This window comes from Melozone crissalis, unplaced genomic scaffold, assembly GCF_028551555.1.
Source record: "Melozone crissalis strain CALT ecotype California unplaced genomic scaffold, PUWL_Pcris_2 ptg000090l_1, whole genome shotgun sequence".
Classification (NCBI taxonomy): domain Eukaryota; kingdom Metazoa; phylum Chordata; class Aves; order Passeriformes; family Passerellidae; genus Melozone; species Melozone crissalis.
The window spans coordinates 1,026,364-1,047,214 of record NW_026535867.1 but is presented as its reverse complement, the minus strand read 5'-3'; the positions used below and the strand labels follow the sequence as shown (position 1 = coordinate 1,047,214).

General features: G+C 42.5%; 1 long non-coding RNA gene across 1 annotated transcript; it reads left to right on the top strand.

Moving 5' to 3' along the window:
• The first annotated feature begins 232 nt into the window (after positions 1 to 232).
• Positions 233 to 20,572, top strand: LOC128947113 (uncharacterized). The gene is made up of 3 exons (XR_008484026.1): positions 233 to 284; positions 2,592 to 2,714; positions 20,499 to 20,572. It is a non-coding gene; the product is annotated as an uncharacterized LOC128947113 (long non-coding RNA).
• Positions 20,573 to 20,851: the final 279 nt, after the last annotated feature.

Here is a 20,851-nt window from a genome sequence, read left to right as displayed (position 1 = left end):
AAAGATCAAACTTGGATCCTGAGCTTTTTCTATTGGTAAAGTGGTAACTCCTCAGCTTTTTCTATTGGTAGTTTGCAAGAGCCTGTGTCAGCTGCACAGGCTATGGTGAGAGCTGACAATATTTCCACGTATTCCTCAGTTCGGCTGGAGAAACAGCCCCTGAGTCACTGCTCACTGACATCCTGCCCCGCTCCAGCACTTCCTCATTCACACAGGAGCTCCTTGCAGCAGCAGCACGTCTGGATCTCAGCACGTGCAGAGGGACACAGGGAGATCCCACAGAGGTAAGCAAGAGATCAAGTTTTCTATATTGGATGAGAAAGTGCTAAAATTTCAGTATTTGGGCTGTGGGCTTTGGCTAAAGTCTTTTGCACTTGCTTCAGATGACGTTTCCATGGGTGAAAATGAAAAAGAAACCATGTGGATTAGGCTTGGGGGGTTGTTTTTTTATTCTTTGTCATAAGCAACAGTTTTCCAGAGAGGAAAATCTCCAGACTGAGGGGGTTCCCATTTGTGTAACTGCTCTCCCCTGTGCTGGCTCCCAGCTGGGGTGTGTGTGCTCAGACTGCAGAATGGAAAGTGAGGCCACCACTAAAACAAAAGGCATTTCCAACTAGTTTTCTCACTGAGCACCACTTTGCCTTTATTTCTGCTCTTATCTTTTTGCTTTTCCTTAGCCACTAAAGTGGCACACTGACAGAAGTGACTGAACAGGGAGTTTAGTGAAATTCAGGGGACAAACACCAGGCTGAAAACAATCAAATCACACTTGCTGCCTCAAAATGTCACCCGAGCAAGAGCAAAGGCTCAGGACATTCAGCAGCCAGGCAGAAAGGGAGCTCTGGGTGGCTCCTCAGGTTCAGAATGGTCTCTGTTCACAATCTGGCAGAGGGTAACAGCAGCTAAAAGGAAGGCAAGAGGTCCCAGGGTGCAGGCTGCAGGTAGTGAAGAAGTCAAGTGTAAGAGTGACAAGACTAGAAAGAGGACAAACAACTGCACAGGAGGGATTTCCCAAACTGAGTCACTGAGGTTTCTATTACAAGCGGTGGTGGAGTTTGGAAAAAAAATAAAATAAACATAACCAAATTCTGTTGCACAAATAAGCTCTGGAGAAACCTGGTGCCTTGATTTTGACAGATTTATATTAGATTAATTAAAAAACAAACCACAAAACCTACACAGCAATAGATGTACAAGCCAATCCCTATAACAAGGCATTTAAAACAGCTTTCCTATCTTAAAATCTAATTTTATTCTTGGTAGCACCTTGCTGCCTTTAGAGGGGACTGTCTGTACCCACCAAATTAATGCAGGGACAGAGGAAGGTAGGAGAAAGACACCTGGGAGAAGTACAGAGCAACAAATACCACAAAGATTAATTTCTCACACCTCCTCCATGTGAACCTGGAACTCAGACCCTCCTCAAGAGCCAGCTCATGCTAGGTAATCTTGCCTTTTTGAAAGCTAAATAGAAATGTTTCACCAGCTGACTAAAAGTGAATCCTGAGGAAGAAGTGAAATGACAGAGCCGTAGCTTTCAGTTCTCATTAAATCAAAACTTGCCATTTTTTGGAGTTTATCTTGGTAACACAAGTGTAAATAACGCAAAGGTGGAAATCAGCACAGATTTTTTCATTCCAGAGAAATCATTTATCCATTTCTGGAAAGGGAAAGGAGATGACAGGAAATTTTTACCTCCTAGTGCTCTTCTCATAATACAGACCAGGTTATTGGAATATTTGGAAAGATGAGTGTGACAAATAATTCTGTTAGGCTTTCCCCAGTTGGGAAAGCCCTAAAAAAAGATTGCATGGGTATATACTACGCTCAGGAGACTGATCTTTTGGGAGAAAAGTCACCAGTTCTGCACATTTTATCTCCAGAAAAGCCACTCAGTGTTTGGTGGGAGGTGAGGGAAGGGTGGGAGAAGAACATCTCACTCTGCAAAATAAAAACCATATATATTCTTTAAGGAAAAAAGAAAAAAAAAAAAAGCCAATAGACAGGTGGAGTCAGCTCTTTAGGGGGCTTCTTGGATTTCCCCACCTTATCACTTATCTACAGTTTTCTGCTAACATAAAACAGAAACCTGGTGGAGCAGATCCAGAAGAAGTCCACAGAACCATTCAGTGCTGGAACACATCCCCTCTGAACACAGACAGAATTGAGGTTGTTCAGCCTGGAGAGGGCTCTGTGGAGATCTCAGAGGGGCCTTCCAGGGGCTGCTAAAAAAGAGACTTTTTACCAAGGCCTGTAGTGACAGGACAAAGGACAACGATTTTAAACTGGAAAAGGGTAGATGGAGGTTGCATACAAGGAAAAAATTCTTTACTGTCAGAGTGGTGGGGCACTAAAATGGGTTTCCCAGAGAAGCTGTGGATAACCCATCCTTGGAAGCATCCAGGTCAGATTGGATGTGTCTCTGGTGTAGTTGAAGATGTCCTTGCCCATGGCAGGGGAGGTTGGAACAAGATGATCTTTCAGTGTCACTTCCAAATCATTCTATGATGAGTATTTAGACTCCTTTGAAAGAGTTTAGCTGGTTTTTCTTTCACATCCTTCTCACTTTCCTTTTCTGATCTGTGTTACAGCCCTCCCTCCCTGTCAGGACAAAGCACCTGCCTCCTATGGAAGCTGAGCATCCCTGAACAGCCACCAAAGGTCCAGTCCAGGAGCTGGGACATGCCCATGACTGAGCTTTGGTTCAACAACAGGTGAGAGAAATAAGGGGAGGAGAGGAAAATGCATAAAACTGCCCTCTGAGCAATGAGATATTTTTCTGCTACCTTAAGTTAAATACACACACACTTGAACATACTTCAGTGAGCGTGTCTCACTGAGAACTGATAATTTTCAGGGGCATTTGGGGATGTGTATACATTGTGAGTGTACCTGCTGTCATATTTTTCAAAGCAGCCTGAGCCTCAGAGCCTTCCATTCATTGATTTCGGGTCACATCTGCTCACATGTTTTCAAAACAGCACCTCAATACCTTGAGGCAAATCTTCACCTCAGAGCAAGGTGTGGTGCAGAGGTGTCTGTGCTGACAGGAGCTGGAGAAGTGCTGGAGCACTGCATGGGCATGAACTCCACATGCTGAAGGCCAATTGTTCATTGCATCACTCCAATACTCAAAGTTTCACTCCAAATTCAGTTCTGTTCTATACAAAAAGAACACTGGTGAGTGGTGTAGTCCAGATTTTGCTTGTTGTAGTTGAAGAATGCAACTTTATTAGAGAATGGGGAGGATGGAGAGAAAAGGCAAATTATTGATCTAGATAACTATTATGGGTCATAATCTATAGGGTTCTAATTTTTAAAATTATTTCCACAAGTTAGTTTTGCACGTATTTTCCTCTCACACCACTTCATGCATGTGTTGAAATGCCATTTTCCACATTATTTTATTCCACTTACATTTTCCTTGCAAGGCTGCTGAAAAGAGCACTCTAAATGAGACTAAGGAGACTGCTTGGTTGATTTTTTTTTTTTGGCCTCCCATCAGTTTATGAATAGAGTTAATTAATTGTACAGTCCAAACACATTTCTCAGCTAAGTGCATTTAAATGTAATCTCCAACTCTGGCTTCTCTTCTAACATTTGAGCACCCCATGTTCTACATTGGCATGTGCTTAAGTTCTGTAAAAGCAAAATTGCTTTCAGATCCTTCATCAATAGTCTTGCCAGGCCAATGATTGCTGTCACCACAGAGAGAAATCAGAGCTAGAGCCAAGCAGATCCTTCCCATTGTATCTCCAAAGAGGACTGATTTATTTTGACATCAGGAAAGGGAAGAGCACACAGAACTCCATACACTAGACAAGACCAGCTTAAACTTGGTTGTTCTTCTCATCCAAATGCAATGTATTATCCAGAGGATGACATTTTCTTTAATTAGTAATAGCAACAATGAAGGGAAAAAAGGAGATGCCCAGAAGCATTTGAGAAACCCAGAAGGTGAGAAGAAATGGAGACAGGAGTGTCACCACTTTTCCAGCTCTATCACAGATCCAGCAAGGGCCATTCCATGGTTAATTCACTCCCATACACTCCTCACTCAGTCACCCACAGTGATGCTTCTGAATTCTCAGGCTGAAGCCAAGTTTTAGGTAGCATTACACTTACACTTCAGAGATTTTTGAAAGCAAAGCATGACCCTGTATGAATATAAAGGCCCATAGTGATAGGATCCATAGAATATAATCTATCAGAGCTTCAACTGTCTCCTATAACAAAATCAATATTCTTTTACAGAATTATTTGTTTAAGATGAGAAAGGATTTTTTTCTCAACAAGAAATTCTGCGACAACATGTGAGGATGGGAGTGAAAACTCCCTGGGGTCCCCATGCTGTGTTGCATCTCTTGTACTTTTTAAATCCTCTGCTGGGAAAGGGAGCAGAGGCATGGAATTAAAAGCTTTAGGGCTAAAAGGTTTTCCTGGAAAGGTCCCCTCTACAGGACAGCTATGCCAAGCCAGAGAGTCAGGGGTCAGAATTTATTTCATTTCATCCCTAGGAGCCATGTAAGTCCCTGTGCTGTAACACATTTTACTACCTCCTCCCCCATTTCTTCACTCACCACAGAGAAATGAAGCAGAAAAGAGTGTGTTGATTTGTACTAGAGTGTTGTCATCCATCCAGTAAGTGTACCCTGGGGAAGCCTAATTCCATAAACATTGCTTGGGCCCACACTTGGGATCTATTAAAGCCAAGGAAAGCAGCAGTGCCTTGCTGAGAACAAACTCCTTTTATTATACCAGGATAGAGCTGCATGAGTGCCAGGATGAAACTTCAGAGTCTCAAACCAAAAAGCAAAACACCTAATTAAAGAGCTAGCAGGGTTGTATGGTAGGCCTACCTAGGGGATCTTTGAATTTCCTCATGGGAAATTTCTGTCCTCAAAGATTATCCTCCACACAGTTCATTTCACCTTTTGAGAACCTCCCTGTGGCTACAATTTTTATGGTGGTCACAGAAAGAGACCATTTTATTACAGGTGTTTTCCAAATACTGCTTTCACTGAAGCTGAACAACTCAATTCAGATGCAGCGTGACCTGCAGGAGCTGATCCCAGTCAGTGCAGATTTGCTGGCTTGACATGGTTGGCAAAGTGTCCCTGCCTCAGCCCAGCCACAGATGTGCCCCACGCCTCAGAAGGGAGAGAAAGATCTAACTTAGGACGGCCTTGCTTAAAATTCAGTTTTATTAGCTTGGCTCCTATTTTCTCCTACTCTTCTGTGTTGAGAGATGCATGAACAAGTTCGCACTCAGAAATTGCCCTCATGTCAAAGGTTATCTCCAAGGATAAATGGAAATTTAGCTCCAGTGTGCCTTGCATTTGCAGGCCATAAAATGCAGGGATTTGGGGATGAAGCAGCTGTAAGAGACAGAGCTCAGGGAGGTAACACAAAAATCATGTCAAGGCCACCACTGACTCCCTGCCAGCAAGGTGTGGATCAGAGACACCCCATGTGTAGCCCTGGTTAGGCCAGGGCAGAGATTTCATCTTGGATCAGACACCCCATGTCCTGCTCTGGTAAGGCCAGGGCAGAGATTTCATCTTGGGTGGCTCCTGAACAGGGCTGCAAGGCCCAGACATTTTGCTGTCCCTGAAAAACTGCACAGAAATAGGATTAGCTTCAATTTCTGAAATCTGTGTTATGTTTAAGAGCTGCTCTGAGGTGTTCACTGTCCTTCAGCTGCCAATTCAATCTCTCAAACCATGGTTTACATCGTGAGTGATTATAAAAAGGCCAACATGTAACACTCTTAGTCCTCTAAATAAACAGTCCTAGAAGCAGCGAGGTCAGCTTTGATTTCCTCACAGTCTGGGGCATTGAAAGAGACAAACTTAACAAGGCTCTTTAAATCCCATCTGGTAGCAGGACAGGAATGTAAGGGCTCTGAACCACAAATATGGGATCAGCATGTTAACATCTAGAGAAGATTTCTGTGAGTGCTCTGAGGAAGTGCTTCAAAACTAGGTCATGTAAACTTCACATACCTGGAGTGCTTCCAACAAATCATTTCTCCCTTGGATTGAACTCAGAAGCTAGGACTTTATTTGACAGCTGTCAGTTAAAGCACAGGACAAATCACACCAAATAAAAACTAGTTAACTCAAATATGTCAGCAAGGGGAGGAAAAAAACCCAAACTTGTTCCATTATATATTCTCACAAATGGACATTTGTGTCTGCAGAAAGGGCAGCTGTAATGTTTAATATTTAATGCCATTCCATAGTGCTCTAAAGATCCAAACACAATTCTTTGTTTGCCTGCATTATAATGAGGCCTCCAGATGTTTGGCAGCAGCCTGTAAAATATGCAAAATGCCATAGCTATTCAATTAGCACTTGGTACTTTCCCATCTGAGGACATCACATCCCTTTTCCTTCGAGAGTTAGAGATGCAGTAGGTTGCACAGAAGTCCCACACAACACTCCTCCCCACTGCCCCAGCTGAAGTTACAAGATGCAGTTTGGGTAAGAAGTAGGTCATTGTCACGTTCCTATCAAGGATCAATCAAGTTCCCATTGAATGCATCAGCTCCTTTTAGCAATAAGCAAAGACAATTTGGAGAAGGAGTCCTGCCTTTCCAAATCAAAGTTTCTGTGCGGTTTTCACCTCAAGTTTAGTCATTTCTAAAGGCCCAAGTCTGGCCATCTCTTACCACAACTACTCAGAACTCAAGCTTTGGGCTGATCGAAAAAATGGGGTTTCATGAAAAGCTGATAGCAAGAGAGGATGTCAATTTAGACAGTCCAGCTGTGGAAAATATCAGGGAAAACATCTCTTCCCACCCATAAGAAGACCCACTCAATTGCTACATCTGTCTATAATAATAGTTGCTACATCTGCCTAGCACATTGCAATGACAAAAATCCTCCAGGCTACAGCGTTGTTAGGCATCTCCCAGAAGTGCCTACTTCCCCAGAATCTGATGGCAAAGCAGAAAAATCAATTGTTTACTTTGGTAGCAACAGCTGTGCATTGAATAATATTGTGTTTTATGAGAGTTTGACTCTCACACACTTTCAGTGTATTGGAAACATGCTGAAAAGTAATTTAAGACATGCAAAAAAGGACATCCCTTCCATCCAAACAAAATATCCACAGCATACTACGAGATGCCAAAAGAGCCCAGCCAGGCACGGTCCTGCCTCTATTCTGAATGTGGATAAATAATAAAGTATTTGGCCTATGATTTTAAACATTTTGTGCAAGAACAGAATAAAGGAAGGTAGTCCTTTCTAAGGAAAGTGCAACAAGCATTCTTAACTAGAGAAACCCAGATATAAGCAATGATCTCTCATATATCTCATTCTGTGTACAAAAAAAGTGTAGAATGTGAAGTGAATGTGAAGGAACACAGTTCCTTCAGCTAATACTTTACACATCTTGCTTTCCCAGAGAACAGGGCTATCCACTGGTGTTTACAGTTCTCAATGAGAATGACAGGAGACAAAGCTGAGATCCTGGCTCTGATTTAGGTCCATTTGCACCTTAGGAGATCACTAAAGCAGAGAATATCCGAGGAGCTTGAAAGTAACCAGTTTCAAAGTTATCACAGCTTGGATGCTCAATGTTTTTGTCATGACTCTGGGAAATGTGAGCAGAGAAACATTTGAGAAGGCTGGCCCTAACACTACACAGCCATAACCTCCTACTCAGTTATGGATGGCACTGGTTCTCTGGTATTCCAGGAGAAGATATCCAAGGATTCAGAGTTCTTAGGTGATATTAGAGATTTCCACTCACATATCTCCTGGATTTTTGACATGGTTAGAGCAACCAGTGCATCTTTCTGCCCTTTATGCTCCAAGGCACATCATGCACCCAACCAGAAATTAGCTGCCATATAATACAAGTATTTAACAGTGTTTCCAAAATCACTGCCACAGACATAATCACTGTAGTGCTCCAACCCATTTTTCCTGGATTTCCAAAGAACAGTTGTCATCTAGGTGATGCAAAACCTCATGACTTGTGCAAAACTCCAGCCAAGGGTTCAGAGGCTGCCAAAGCAGATGTGCCACAGGCTACTGTGGCAGAGGAGATTTGTGTCTGTGGCACTGGAACAACTCCTGGAGCTACCCAGAGATACCAATCATAACTGAGGAACTACAACCTGTTCCTGCCATTGCAGGAGCAGGCACTGGATCATCCTAGGGGAAAAAGAACATCTGGTGTGAGATAGCATCAGAACATATTTCACAGGGTGTTGATCAATGGAAAGGAAAGAGCACGAGTTCAAGGGAAGGAAGGATGAGTGTTGGGAGCAGGAGATGTCACACAAGCAGTGCTTCAGTCCGAGCACTGTCAAGACCTCTCAACAACACTGGTGAAGGTAAATGTTGCTGTTTTGGAAAGGAAAGGGCTCAGTCATTTGGGGGAAGGCAAGTCCTGAAGACCCAGCTGTGGGGCAGTGCAATGCTCTGCTGAATTTTCAAGCCTTATGTGGGTCGTGCATTTCACACCCTCAACTTCCACTTCACGGCTAGTTGAAAATAGACTGCAAAACAAAGATCACCTAAAACTTTCACAGGGGGATTTCCTACATTGAAAGTGTAGAACCACAAAGAGGTTGGGCTGATCTTTCACAGCATGAAACCTTGTGGTTCTGCACAAACTGCTGCTCTTTCTTTCCAAGCCATTGCTTAAAAACATGCTCCAAACAGCATAAGCATCTAAAAGAGATGCTGTTTGGCATCTCTGGCACTGAGAAAGATTTCATTTGGTGCACTCTAGACTGCAAAAAAGACAAGACAGCAGCAACCCATGTGCTGGTCCCCTGCTGTAGATGCAGCTGCCTGCATAGCCAGCAAGTTTTCTTTAGAATACAATCTCACACAGCTGATCCAGTGACTCACTGCTAAGGTAATTTGTTTGAGCCCAGGGCCATATCTAAAGGGACCACAGCACAGCCCACAGGATGACCCTATGGCCCCCCAGGATGACCCTGCCACCCACTACACAGTGACCACCAGATGCTATTGCAACACAAGACATCTGGGCAGAATTTATTAGCCTGATACCCTCTGGCTGATTTCAGATATTCATTCTCCAGCCTGCTTTCAGCTGTGTCCTACTTTCAGGACTCTCTGAACATACTCACTGGTGAGAGGGTTATGTGGCTACAACCAAAATCAGCATCCTCTGAAGCAATGGGACAGTTCATTGCCAGAGCTCCCTTCTCACTGAACCATTTCACCTTAGGAGAGCAAACTAAAAACTTATTAAAAAGTCAGTAACTTTTAGGATTATATCCTCCCCCTAGTTCTTGCAAGCTATAATAAATTTGTGATTTTCAGTTGTTAAGTTGAAGGACTGGCTTAACTTTTCCCACTCTATCCCAACTCAAAGATCAGCACCAGCCAGTTGCACAAAGATATAATTAACAGTTCACAACCTGGTTTCTTAAGAAGAGTAAGGTTTGTGGGATAAAGCAAAACACCTGCTCAATTCCTCCCTCTTCTCCCCAACATTCCTTTTAGCCCTTTGACAAATCTTGCAAAAAATAAAAATAAAAAAAAAAACCAACTCCAAAGAGATTCTCTTCTCAAGGCAAGAGAAAAGACAAAACTAAGACAGTTCTGTTAGGTTAGCTCTTGAGTCCAGGGAATTTGTGTTAGAGGGCAAAAGCATTAACATCAGGAGACATCAGAGAACCCATACCAGAATTCATCTGCCCTTTCCATGCACTTCTGTGCACTTTTCTCACAGCACTTCTGGAACAACAGTTTGCCTTCCCTCAACACAGTCTATCAGAGAATGTAACACCCAATGCAAAACATTTCTATGTCAACTGCTGCTATCTCTCAATTCTAAATTCATACTTTGTAAAACCATCTGTAATGCTGCTGTAGCTGGATTTTCTATTCTCTCTCCTAGTTATCCCAGATAAGGGCTTGCAAGAGCTGATTTGCTATATGAAAGGGAAGTCACAGAAAGAAATTGCAATAAGAAAGGTGACAGCATAAGGAATTGTGGCTTCCATCTTACACTGTTCCTTTGCTTTCTCCTGGGGGAAGAGACCTTTTACTGTCCACTGGGGGAAAGGGGAGAGCTGGAATGGGAGGAGCTGGTTTTGGATTTTTAAAACCAGAGCTGTTGGTCATCTTCCAGTTCTAGAAGAGAAACATTTCAACCAAGTATGGCTTTAATTTAAAAGATCATTCACAAAAAAAAAAAAAATCCTGCTGAAGTCCTACAGTCTCCAACAGGAAAACCAAGGCACTGAACCACCACAGAAAAAGCAAAAGTAACACACAGCCCTTCCCCACCAAGACACATGCACAGATGTTAATAATGAAACAAATTTCAGCTGGTCCCCATATAGACCTAAAGGAGAGAGCAGGTAATATGAAAATTAATTTACATGCACACAGCCATGGGAAGAATGTTGTCAGAATATTGTCAGTTAGGGCACCGTTGTCAGAAGAGGGTAGGAGGAGAGATGCCACCTCATTCTCATGCCGTGGTGCTGAGCAGAAATGCATAAGCAGGAAGCAAACACAAGTGGTCTTTTAGAGAGGTTCAAAAGAAAGGAGTTCCTTGCTTTGCTTCCAAATCCCCAGCCTTTTACTTTGAAAAGCAGCCAGCACCTCCCTGTGTGGCTGTGGTTACAGTCAGGGGTAAAAAAATGCTATTAATGCTATTGCACTAATAACAGAAATTGCTCTTTTGCTGGTGGGACAAGAATGAGACAAGATCTGATCATGCTTGAGAGATGGGTGCTCCAGATAGAAAATCATTTGGCTGAACTAAATCTGAACCAGGCATTAAAAAGATCTGAAAGCTTTAAGAGCATTGAGGAAACATTCCAGAGCATGGGGCCTGCAGGAAGTGCTTGTGATCCCCAGTCTTCCTTCTCCTATTTACACAAATTGACTGTACAGACATTTTCTTCAAAAAAAAAAAAAAAATACATCCACCTCAACTATGAAGCCAAAAGTCTACAGTTCTTCAGCACCTGGGCAAAGTATCTCTGTATGATTCTTCTGCACTTGGAACAATTATTTGCAGATTAGCAAAAGAAGCATGAAGTGCTTACAAGCATTTTTAAGGGCCTGTGCTTAGGATCCTGTTCATATCTCTGACAAACAGAAGTTAATTGGACATTAATATTACCATGGTTGTAACACAGCCATACTACTGCAAGCTTTCTGCTCCAACACCAGAGCAGCTAGGTTTAAAAGAATGTGTAGGCTTCAGCTTCATAAATATTTTCAAAAAGCAAGGGTTGGGAAAGCAATTCCATGGGGAAGTGGGGGTCAGGTTTAAGCCTGCAATATTTGGCAACTCTCAGTCTTATTTTTGTCACTGGTTCAAGAGCCTTTGAACCACTGAGAGTCCATCTTTTTACTAGTACAAAGTGTTCCATTAATACTTTGTGCTTCACAATGGGCATCTATGCAAAAAAACCAAGTTGGGCTTCTGGAGAAGGGAACATCTTTTCCATTTCTTAATTATTTACACATCTGGTTTTTAACTTCCTTAAAAAAAGGTGCCATTGGAACGTGCAGAAGTATGAGAGATAATTCAGCAGCACACCAGAGATACTGAGTACATGCTATGAGCCACTTGGGAAAAGTTACTCTATAAAACAGCTCCTCTGTCCTTGAAAAGTTCTCACAAACTGCAATTGCAGGTCTGTTTACAAGAACTGTGAGAAAACAAACCTCAAATAAAACCCAGACAGACACCTTCACTTTTACTTTAAGAGAGCAATGCTCCTTGAGAGACCAGCTCAGGCAGAGACCAGCTGCTTTGGGTTCCTAAGCTCTGACATCAGTGACCTAATTATTATCATTGACTGACCCCAGGATTTGTTCCAGGTCTATTAAATCTTTGTGATGAACAGTTGCTCATAAACATGTTCAAACAACTGCATTTAGTAGCTGAAAAACACTGGCTGTGACTCAGGTGGTTTCTGTCGCTCAGGGTTTGTCTTCCAGGTGTGCAAACCTCCAGCAAGGACTCTGTCACCTCAGTCCCCATAAAGTGAACATTATCCTCCAGGGAAGAGCCAACAAAAGTTACACCTGCCTTGATTAATTTCAGTTTCTGTCTTTCCTCTCACCCTGAAGTTCCATTTTCAGACCCACCATTCACAGCATTTCCACATCCAGTGCACAGGCTGCTAATTAGCCTCATTTACCTGTCAGGCTCATCAATTTGTTGATGAATACTTAACTCCCTCCTGTAGAACAAAAACATTTTCTGAACTTGGTCCAAGTTTCTTCCTCTCCTTGTCTGATAGGAAATATAATTACAATTATTTTGGCATTACAAGTCAGGGATGAGATATATTATCCTAACAAGTCTGATAGAGGAAAAAAATAAATTGACTACTGAGGCTTGGTGAGATTGTTATATGTATCTACTTTCTTGTAGAAAGAACCTCTTTTTGAGACATTATGCAAATAAAAATAGCTAAGGGAAGAGAAGAATCACAATAGGGAAAAGAAACTGGTAATCCTGGAGCTTCTTGCTAGCAAAAATAAACATCTGTATGTCAGGATTTTCCCTGCTCTCACAATATTGGGCTGGAAAGTCATTTTGGAGAATAGAAATTCTCTGGCATTTGTGTGTTACACTTCCTCCTATATAAGGCATTAAACAGATTAATAAAGGCATTTTATTGACTATTCTGTCAGCTCAAAGCAGTCTCTTGAACCTGAAATAGTTTCTCTTCTGCTTCCTAAGAAATTCCCCCAGAATTTCCCTTTCTCCCTCTCCCTTTTGATTAGGCTATATCCACTACCTGCATACAAAACTTCCAAGGGAGGGAGTTTTTCCTCTTTCCTTCCTTGGGCTGATAACATTTACCAAGGGGGTTTTATAATCCTGGCTCTGTGTGAAAGATAGCTGCAGACTGGACAGGAAAAAAACCCACACTTTTAAAATGGATCATTTTGGAGCTTTACAATCATAGGATGGTCTGGGTTTTAAGGGATCTTTAAGATCATCCCATTCCAACCCCTCTCCATGGGCAGGAACATCTTCCTCTAGACTGGTTGCTCAGAGCCCCATCCATCTGGCCTTGGGCTCTTACTTAGTGTTCAGTAACTCAATTATTATCAAGTTACATCCTCTCTGAGTTTTCCTTGCCCTTTCCATCATTTCAGGCAGCAATACCCTCTTGACTCTGCTTTTCCAAGAAGCCTGAACCAGCCTTGTGTACATCTAGCCGTGCATGCACCTTGTCCCTCTGTGGGAGCTTAGTAACAAAGGAAGAGCTCAAATAATTCTGTGATTTCCATGCCAGCAAAGGAGCTGAACCCATTGAATATTGGAGCTGCAAACTATTTGAAGAAATTTAAACTAGGTGGAGATATTTCATTGTGGGGAGGTTTCTGCAAGTAACAGACTAACAACAGGATTAGGCTTCCATCCTCATTTTTAACAAGATAGAATTATTTCACATAGGGAATCTCTAATCCAGGTGGCACAAAGCCATTTCAGGCAAGTAGTAACTACAATTGCAGGGAAAGGCCACAAGAAAAAGCAAAGAGAAATACCTGCCAACCACACCCATACTGTGCAAGAACTTCCCACATATTTCAACCCATTTTGGTCCTTCTTGCCTGTATCTGTCTTATGAGGAGGTGTACTCAGGAGTTCCTACCATTTGACATAATTAATACATAATTAATGTATGGAAAGCCAGAGGAAGGGTAGTGAGGTATTTTTATTTTGCCCATCTTCTCTCCTATTCCAATATGTTTCTCTCCAGTTTGTATCTAGCAAGAACCTCACACACATCCAGTCAGTAAGAAGGTGAAATGATCATTTCAGAGATTGTAGCACACTTGTACAGAAGTTGACCTCTCTGCTCCAAAGTGATGCCAGTAACCCAGACTGGTTCATCACTCCTCAAAACCAGGTCTCATTTTTACATCTCCAGATCATCCACTTTAGAAGTATTAGTATTGGTCAGTGTTGTATTAATCCAAACATTTTCACTGATATGAGTTAAACTAATAATGCTTCCAGGACTCTTTACATAATTTAATCTAAGAATCAGCTTAGCTGCTTGGTTGTTGAGTACTCCAGAGTCAGGCAATATCACTGATTTAAGGGTTAGTTTGAGCAGGTGCTAGAGGAAAAAAAAAAAGATCCCAGTGAAGAAATAAAATTAAATCCTTATTTTCATGTTAACATTCTAGCCTACAATACCTCTCTAGGTTAAACACTAAAACAAACCATTATACAGAAAGTATTAGAAGCAGATGTTCTAGGAACTGCCTCCAAAATAAGAAAAAAATACATAACATAGATTAAGCTGAATGAATCCTTGTCTCTTTCTGCATTGTCAGTTGGGAGTTACTTCTTTAAGGCTACAGTTTCCTAAAAGGTAAAGCCTCACACTCCTGTGCCTTTTTCACATAACTGTAATCTCTTGAAAGAGAACTTTATTCTTGAGAAAAATAATTTATTCACCAAAAGAGGAAAAAATATATTTTGTTGGAACTGGAAGATAAAGAGCAGTGGAAAGTCTCGGAAAGGCAAAAAGGAATTGAGAAAAAGAAGAACTTTTGTAGGAGGTGTCAGGAGGACTTTACAAACAGGAACCAGGGCTTTTCTGTCTCATTCCAGAAGCTTCATCAAAGGCCATGATACCACCACAGACCACTAGTCACAAGGAATAAATCTCACCCATGAGCACAAGGGTCAAGGAGGGGATACATAGATATATATATATATACACACACATATATACATATAAATACATTTTATATATATATATATATATATATATATATATATATATATATACACACTTATACTGCTTAGGCTGTGCTTCCTGAGGTGTCACAGTGTCAGATCTGCAGAACTCAGTCCCAGGAGGGCTTAGGACACACGAGACGGATAGGTGGGGCTGAGAACACTTCCTAGGGATTTAGAGGGAAGAAATCCCTCCCTATGCCAGGAGTCTTTGCAACAGGGAGAAAGGAAATGGAAGGCACTGCCCTGCCAGGCAGCAGCAGCATTCTCTTGAAAAGTTAAATGCTCAAAAGTTATCTCACACAGAGAATAAAGCATGTCTTAAGAGAATGGGATGAGGGCCCTCTACTGAATATTACAGACAGATATCATGCCAAACTGCCTAACCCTGACCCCAAATGTCAGGATCTCTTGCTTATCAGAGTGACCCCAAGAAAAGTGAGAAAGTCCCTTTTACCAGCCCTATGCTTGAAGAAGGAGTCAGAGCTCTTCATTTCTCAGTCTCAAGGTTGCTCATCGTTTCTTATCTATAAAAAATTTTCTCCTGTCCAGCCAAGGTCTATCCAGCAGGGCAGTTCAGGCACTCTGCCTGCCCCTAGGGCAGTGTTATGTCTTTATACTAAAAACTACATGTACAATGTTTACAATTACTTCTCAATACCTATCACCTATGTTAGACAGTGAGCTTCTACTCTAAACCAATCTAAAAGTGCCACCATCACAGCAGAAGATGGAGGCCAAGAAGAAGAAGGAGAAAGGCTGGACATGCCCAGTTCTCTCCATCTTGCCTCCTGAACCCCCATATCAAAAACCCCAAAATCTACTTTTCCACCCCATGATAACTTCACTATTATTCTGCCTAAACTGTTGTGGCTTGCTGATCTTCATCTAAGGTTGGTAATTTGCTCCATGGGTCATAATCAAACCCACAGGTGTTTTGGGCTCTGTGCCAGGGTCTCTGAGCCCCCTGGCAGGGTCTTGGCTGTCCTGGACAGCCAGAGGGATGTTCTGGGTTCCCACACCCAAAGGCAGCAGAGACACAACATCCCTCTGGAACGAGCACAAAAATCTTCCTTGTTCTTGGATTTGCCTCCACACAAGGCAATCGAGCAGATGGCAGACAGATTTCTCAGAAATAACAGCTGGATCCATGGATCTTGACTGTCTGAGAATTCAATCTGACCAGACTTAAGATGAAATCACTAAATAGCCACAAGGCTGTAGCTTCATTTGCTGGGGGTTGAATTCTGCTCACTTGCATACCAAGAGCATGCTTCCTTCCCCCTGAAACTTGAAACGAAACGTGCCACTTTTAGCATCAGTCCCCTGAGCCTTCAAACTCTTCCCATTTTACAAAGCCACAGACTACCTCAGTTTAGTCTGAGAGCTATTTAGAATGGCTGTACTGAAATCAAGAACACAGTCTAGTTTCCCAAGGCTTCCAGCCTGCTAAGTGTCTAAGGTCACATACAGTCTGGTTTTTGCCAGACACCTCTAGAGTTTTGTTATTTTCCTTCAAACCCTTGGGAAGGTGTTTATTTATGTTTAAATTCTGGAAATTGATCCATTATAAACTGAAATCCCTGTTTTCCCTGCACATTTTATTTCCATGCACAGAGATAAATTCCTCTTTACCAATGCTGTTTATTTAAAAGCCAGGGAGGCTCCAAGTTCCTGCTGCAGGACCTGTATGTGGTACAGTGGAGCAAACAAAGGGCAACGGGGTGGGAAAGGGTCTGGAGCGCAAATCTGGTGAGGAGCAGCTGAGGATGCTCAGCCTGAAGAACAGAAGGCTCAGGGAAAGCCTTATCACTCTCTACAATGATTTGAAGCAGGCTGTAGCCAAATGAGGGTCAGCCTCTTCTCCCAGACAACAAGTGACAGGAGCAGAAGTGGCCTCAAGTTGCACCAGGGGAGGTTTAGATTAGATATCAGGAAAAAATTTTAGGGTTGTAAAGCACTGGAACAGGCTGCCCAGGGAAATGATGGAGTCACTATCTGTGGAAGTGGTCAGAAAATACAGAGGTGGCACTTGAGGGCATGGTTTAGTGGTGAGCACAGCAGTGGTGCTGGGTTGACAGGTGGACTTGATGATCTTAAAGGACTTTTCCAACTTCAATGATTCTTTGATTCTACAGCTTTCCACCAGGAGCAAACCATGCACCATCACTCATTCATTCACTGTTCCCAGAAGGAAAATCTTTTCAGAGCAGAAATGCCTTTGGTAACCTTTCGGTCCCCAGAGCCTGTTTGTGGCCCACAACAAGCCTCAAACAGGCAATGGGAAATTCCAGCAGTGTGGGGAAACACAGGAAAGCCCAAAGGCAGCACCCTACCCACCACCTCCACAGCTGGGCTGGTGTGACTGCGGCACAGAGCACACAGAACCCCAGTGCTCAGCAGATGAGGGAAATTCGGAGAATTACAACTGCATAAAGTTCGCTAAAGCAAACAAACATGAAAACCAGGCCAGGCACCCACAGCAGGGCACCTGAAGATCAGGATCCCAATCCAAACTCAGCTGTTACCACAGCACATTTTGCAGCCTGAAGCCCCAGGCAGTCCCCCAAGGAAGCAGAGGACATTCCTTCCTTCCTTCCTTCCTTCCTTCCTTCCTACTGCCTTGAGCCACAAGGGTGGCTACAGAAACACTCACTGCCACCACTACACTCACAAACTTCCAGAAGATTGCTTTCAAATTAGGGCAATTTCAGTGCCTAGAATCCTTGAAGAGGAAGCAACTGTTGGTTTTGACTATGTATCAGCATGTATCCCTCTCCAAAATGTCTTAAATCCCCATCCTTGCACTAATTACAGGACAGGCCTGTAAATGATGCCTCGTGTTGTTTAGAGGTTGCTTTCAGATGAGACCAGAAGTAATTACCCAGTTTCGGTACAGGCTGTTGCATCATAAAACTTTCTCTAAGAAACCAGAGTGTAATTTCCACTTGCAAACTCACTCATTAGCTTTCTATTAACTAATGGCTTTTACCTAAATGTAATTGGGCTGTTACTGTGGTTACATGAGAGGAGAGCATTTGAAGAAATGACAGAAAATGGCCTTGATGTGGGTAAGGAATAGCAAGGTGGCATTTTTCAGCTCAGGGTACACTCAGGATTTCACAGAGTCATGGAGAAAGGTGCCTCCCCATACTCCTACAAGCACCAGTAACAAGAGTCACTTTGCATAAATCTGCTCTCTAAAGCCAAAGGTATGCAAGGGCGGGAGGGGAATAAAAAACATGCTTAATAAAATTACCAGTGACTAAGCTACCAAGCCTTGCCAGGTGCACAATGAGAAGTTTCCACCTTGGCAGAGGCCTTCATTCATCTGTGGGTGATTTTGGCTAATCCTTTCAGAACTGCTGCTGCCTTCTCCACCTTGCACAACATTCATTCAGTGCCCAGCGCTGGATGGAAGTGCCAGGGGAGGTGGAAGAGCTGACAAAGCAAAGCAGTTCCTTCAGTTTGTGCTGCCCACCTAGATCACAACCACTTTGGTATCAGTGGCACACTCTGTGGTCACCACACAGGAAGTGCTCCAACAGCATTAAGCCTTCAACAGCAGCGTTTTAGACCCTTTCTCACCCCATCCCTCCTGCACTGGAAAGTGACAATTGGAATCCATTTGCTTTGGGACACAAAGCCCTGCTGTTCTGCTGGAAACATTTGGTTACTTCACTACTTGATTAATTTAATTTTAATGCAGGCTGAGCTAGCGTGCTCAATACGTGGCCTTGCACTTATGACACAAAAGCTGGGTGACAAAGATTGTCAAGAAGATCATAATTTTACAATTTAATCACATGCTTTACAATTTAATCACATGCTTTACAATTTAATAATACATCTTACAATTTAGTCATATATTTTAATTGCACCCAATGCCTAATGTTATTTCAGGTAGGTTAGCATGTTAAAGAGTTACTAATTATCATTTGAATTCTTCATGAAGTGATTATTCATTGCAAAGCCTTACTCTGTTAATTATTTTAACCACTGGAAAAAGAAAAAGTCCTAAATAATTCCTACAGCTGATTTAAATGATCAATAAATGGGTCAGATTTTAAACTTGAAAAAAAAATAGAAATAAAAAACTGTTAGTTTCCAAGCTTCCATTTAATTTAAACCACAAATGGGAAATAAGAATAATGAAATATCAAAGTTTAAAGTGCTTCAAATGTTTTAAGTTTTTATCCACATGGTGCATGAAACATCTTACACCAGCTCAGCTGAACAGATAGGAAGAGATCTTTCCTTTGGGGTAGTAGGAGCATCAAGTTAAGTCAGCTCAACCCAGAAAGGTTATTTCAACTAAACAGCATTGAATTAAGCTAAATTAGAGTCAGGTGCTCCAGCTAGACCATCTGAAGCATTCCTGTGGTTGGATTCTGCTTCCTTAAAAAAGACCTGCATTGCTCTCTTTATGCACAAGCTTCACTCCAGTGGGGAAGTGACACCAGCACGTGGATGGCAAGAGAGCTCAACAGCCCAAACTGTGTCTGAATTGTGTATCTTAATTCTGATCTCAGTCACTCCCCAGTACAAAACTTCCAAAGAGGCATTTCTGAGAAGCAGAAACTCCACAGGGAGTCCGTGGGAGGAAGGCAGCCAAAGGCAGGACACAAACAAACCAGCTCTGCTGGAACAGCCACCCTGCTTCTCCTGGAGTCAGAATCAAATCTGACAGAAAATATTAATACAACTTTCAGGAGGCACCCTGGTTTTCCTGGAGTCAGAATGAAAACTGTCAGAACATTACTGACCTTCCAGAAGAATGATACAACTTTCAGGAGCTCTGCCTTGTGGGTCATTCCTGTCTGCTGCCACTGAACCTTTTTAAAAGGCCTGTTAGCTGGCCACACATGCCAAAATGTTTAGCTGGTTCTGAATAAGGAGAGTATCATAAGGACCACCTGCATGTAGAGAGAGAGTGGACATGGCCACAGTACCACAGAGCAGGAATAACTCATGAGCAGGGCTTGGCCATGAGGAGAGAGGGAGGAACACAAATCCAGGTCTTGCCCTCCCCAGGAAACCACACTGTGCCAGGAGCAACAGGCATCAGCACTTTCCCCACACAGGGCTTCCTCAGTGGGAAGAGAATCCTGGATAAAACACTGCTTCCACCATCAGCATCATCTCTGGGCACACAGAGAGGAACAATCACTCTGATATTTGTACTCTTTAATCTGCAAGATCCTATGAGGAAAAGGAAATCCAAACTCCACATTCATTCCCATCTCCACTCCTGCTCCATTTTAGATTTTTTTCCTGAGAAGTATGCAATTTAAAAGCCTCCTCAAAGAAAATATTTTCATTTTCCTTACAGGCTCATTATTTTGTTGGGAGATGTGCAGCTTTGGTGGTTTTCAGAAGTTTGTAGGATGGTGCCTACACCTCCTGATAAATACAACATCCATCAGGTTTCTCCACTTTCTACTCTCAGCTGGCTGCAGAACAAAAATCCCATCACTGGGCTGAGAGCTCAGGGCTAGTCAGTGCAGGGCTTGTGAGTCACATCCGTCCTACACAGGAAAATACATTCTTGGAATTGCAAGAGTGTGTGCAAAAAACCCAAAAGTAACACACAGTGAATCTACAAACACAGACTGTAAATGATATATACCCAGAAATTATATAACACCCTGTGTTTTACATACTCAAAGTGAAAGAAAACAGCAAATGAAGCACCAGTAAATAACCTATTCTCTCTTATAAGGAACGCTTCTAACAAGAATTAAGAGCCTTTCACTCTTTTGCAGAGACATAAGTGGCAGCTGAAGTGTCTGGTGAAGCTCCTGACAGATTCCCAAGGGCTGAGAGGCACAAAAATGAAATGGTAAGTTATGCTTTTCCTTGGGCTGCGTGAAGGAGCTGAAGGAATTTGTGAGCAGAAGGAATTTCATTTAATTACCAACAGAAAATAATCTCAAGATCAAACTATGACTATATAGATGCAATTAACATTGTGTGTGAAGGCAGGAGGGAAGTGCAGGTCTGGTGCTGGCAAATGAAGCTTTACCCATCATAAACACTGAGAAACCTCAGTTCTACAGGCAGCAGATAAAGCCCACACCAAGACTGGATGGCAAAACAAGCCAGGGTTTCTAACCCA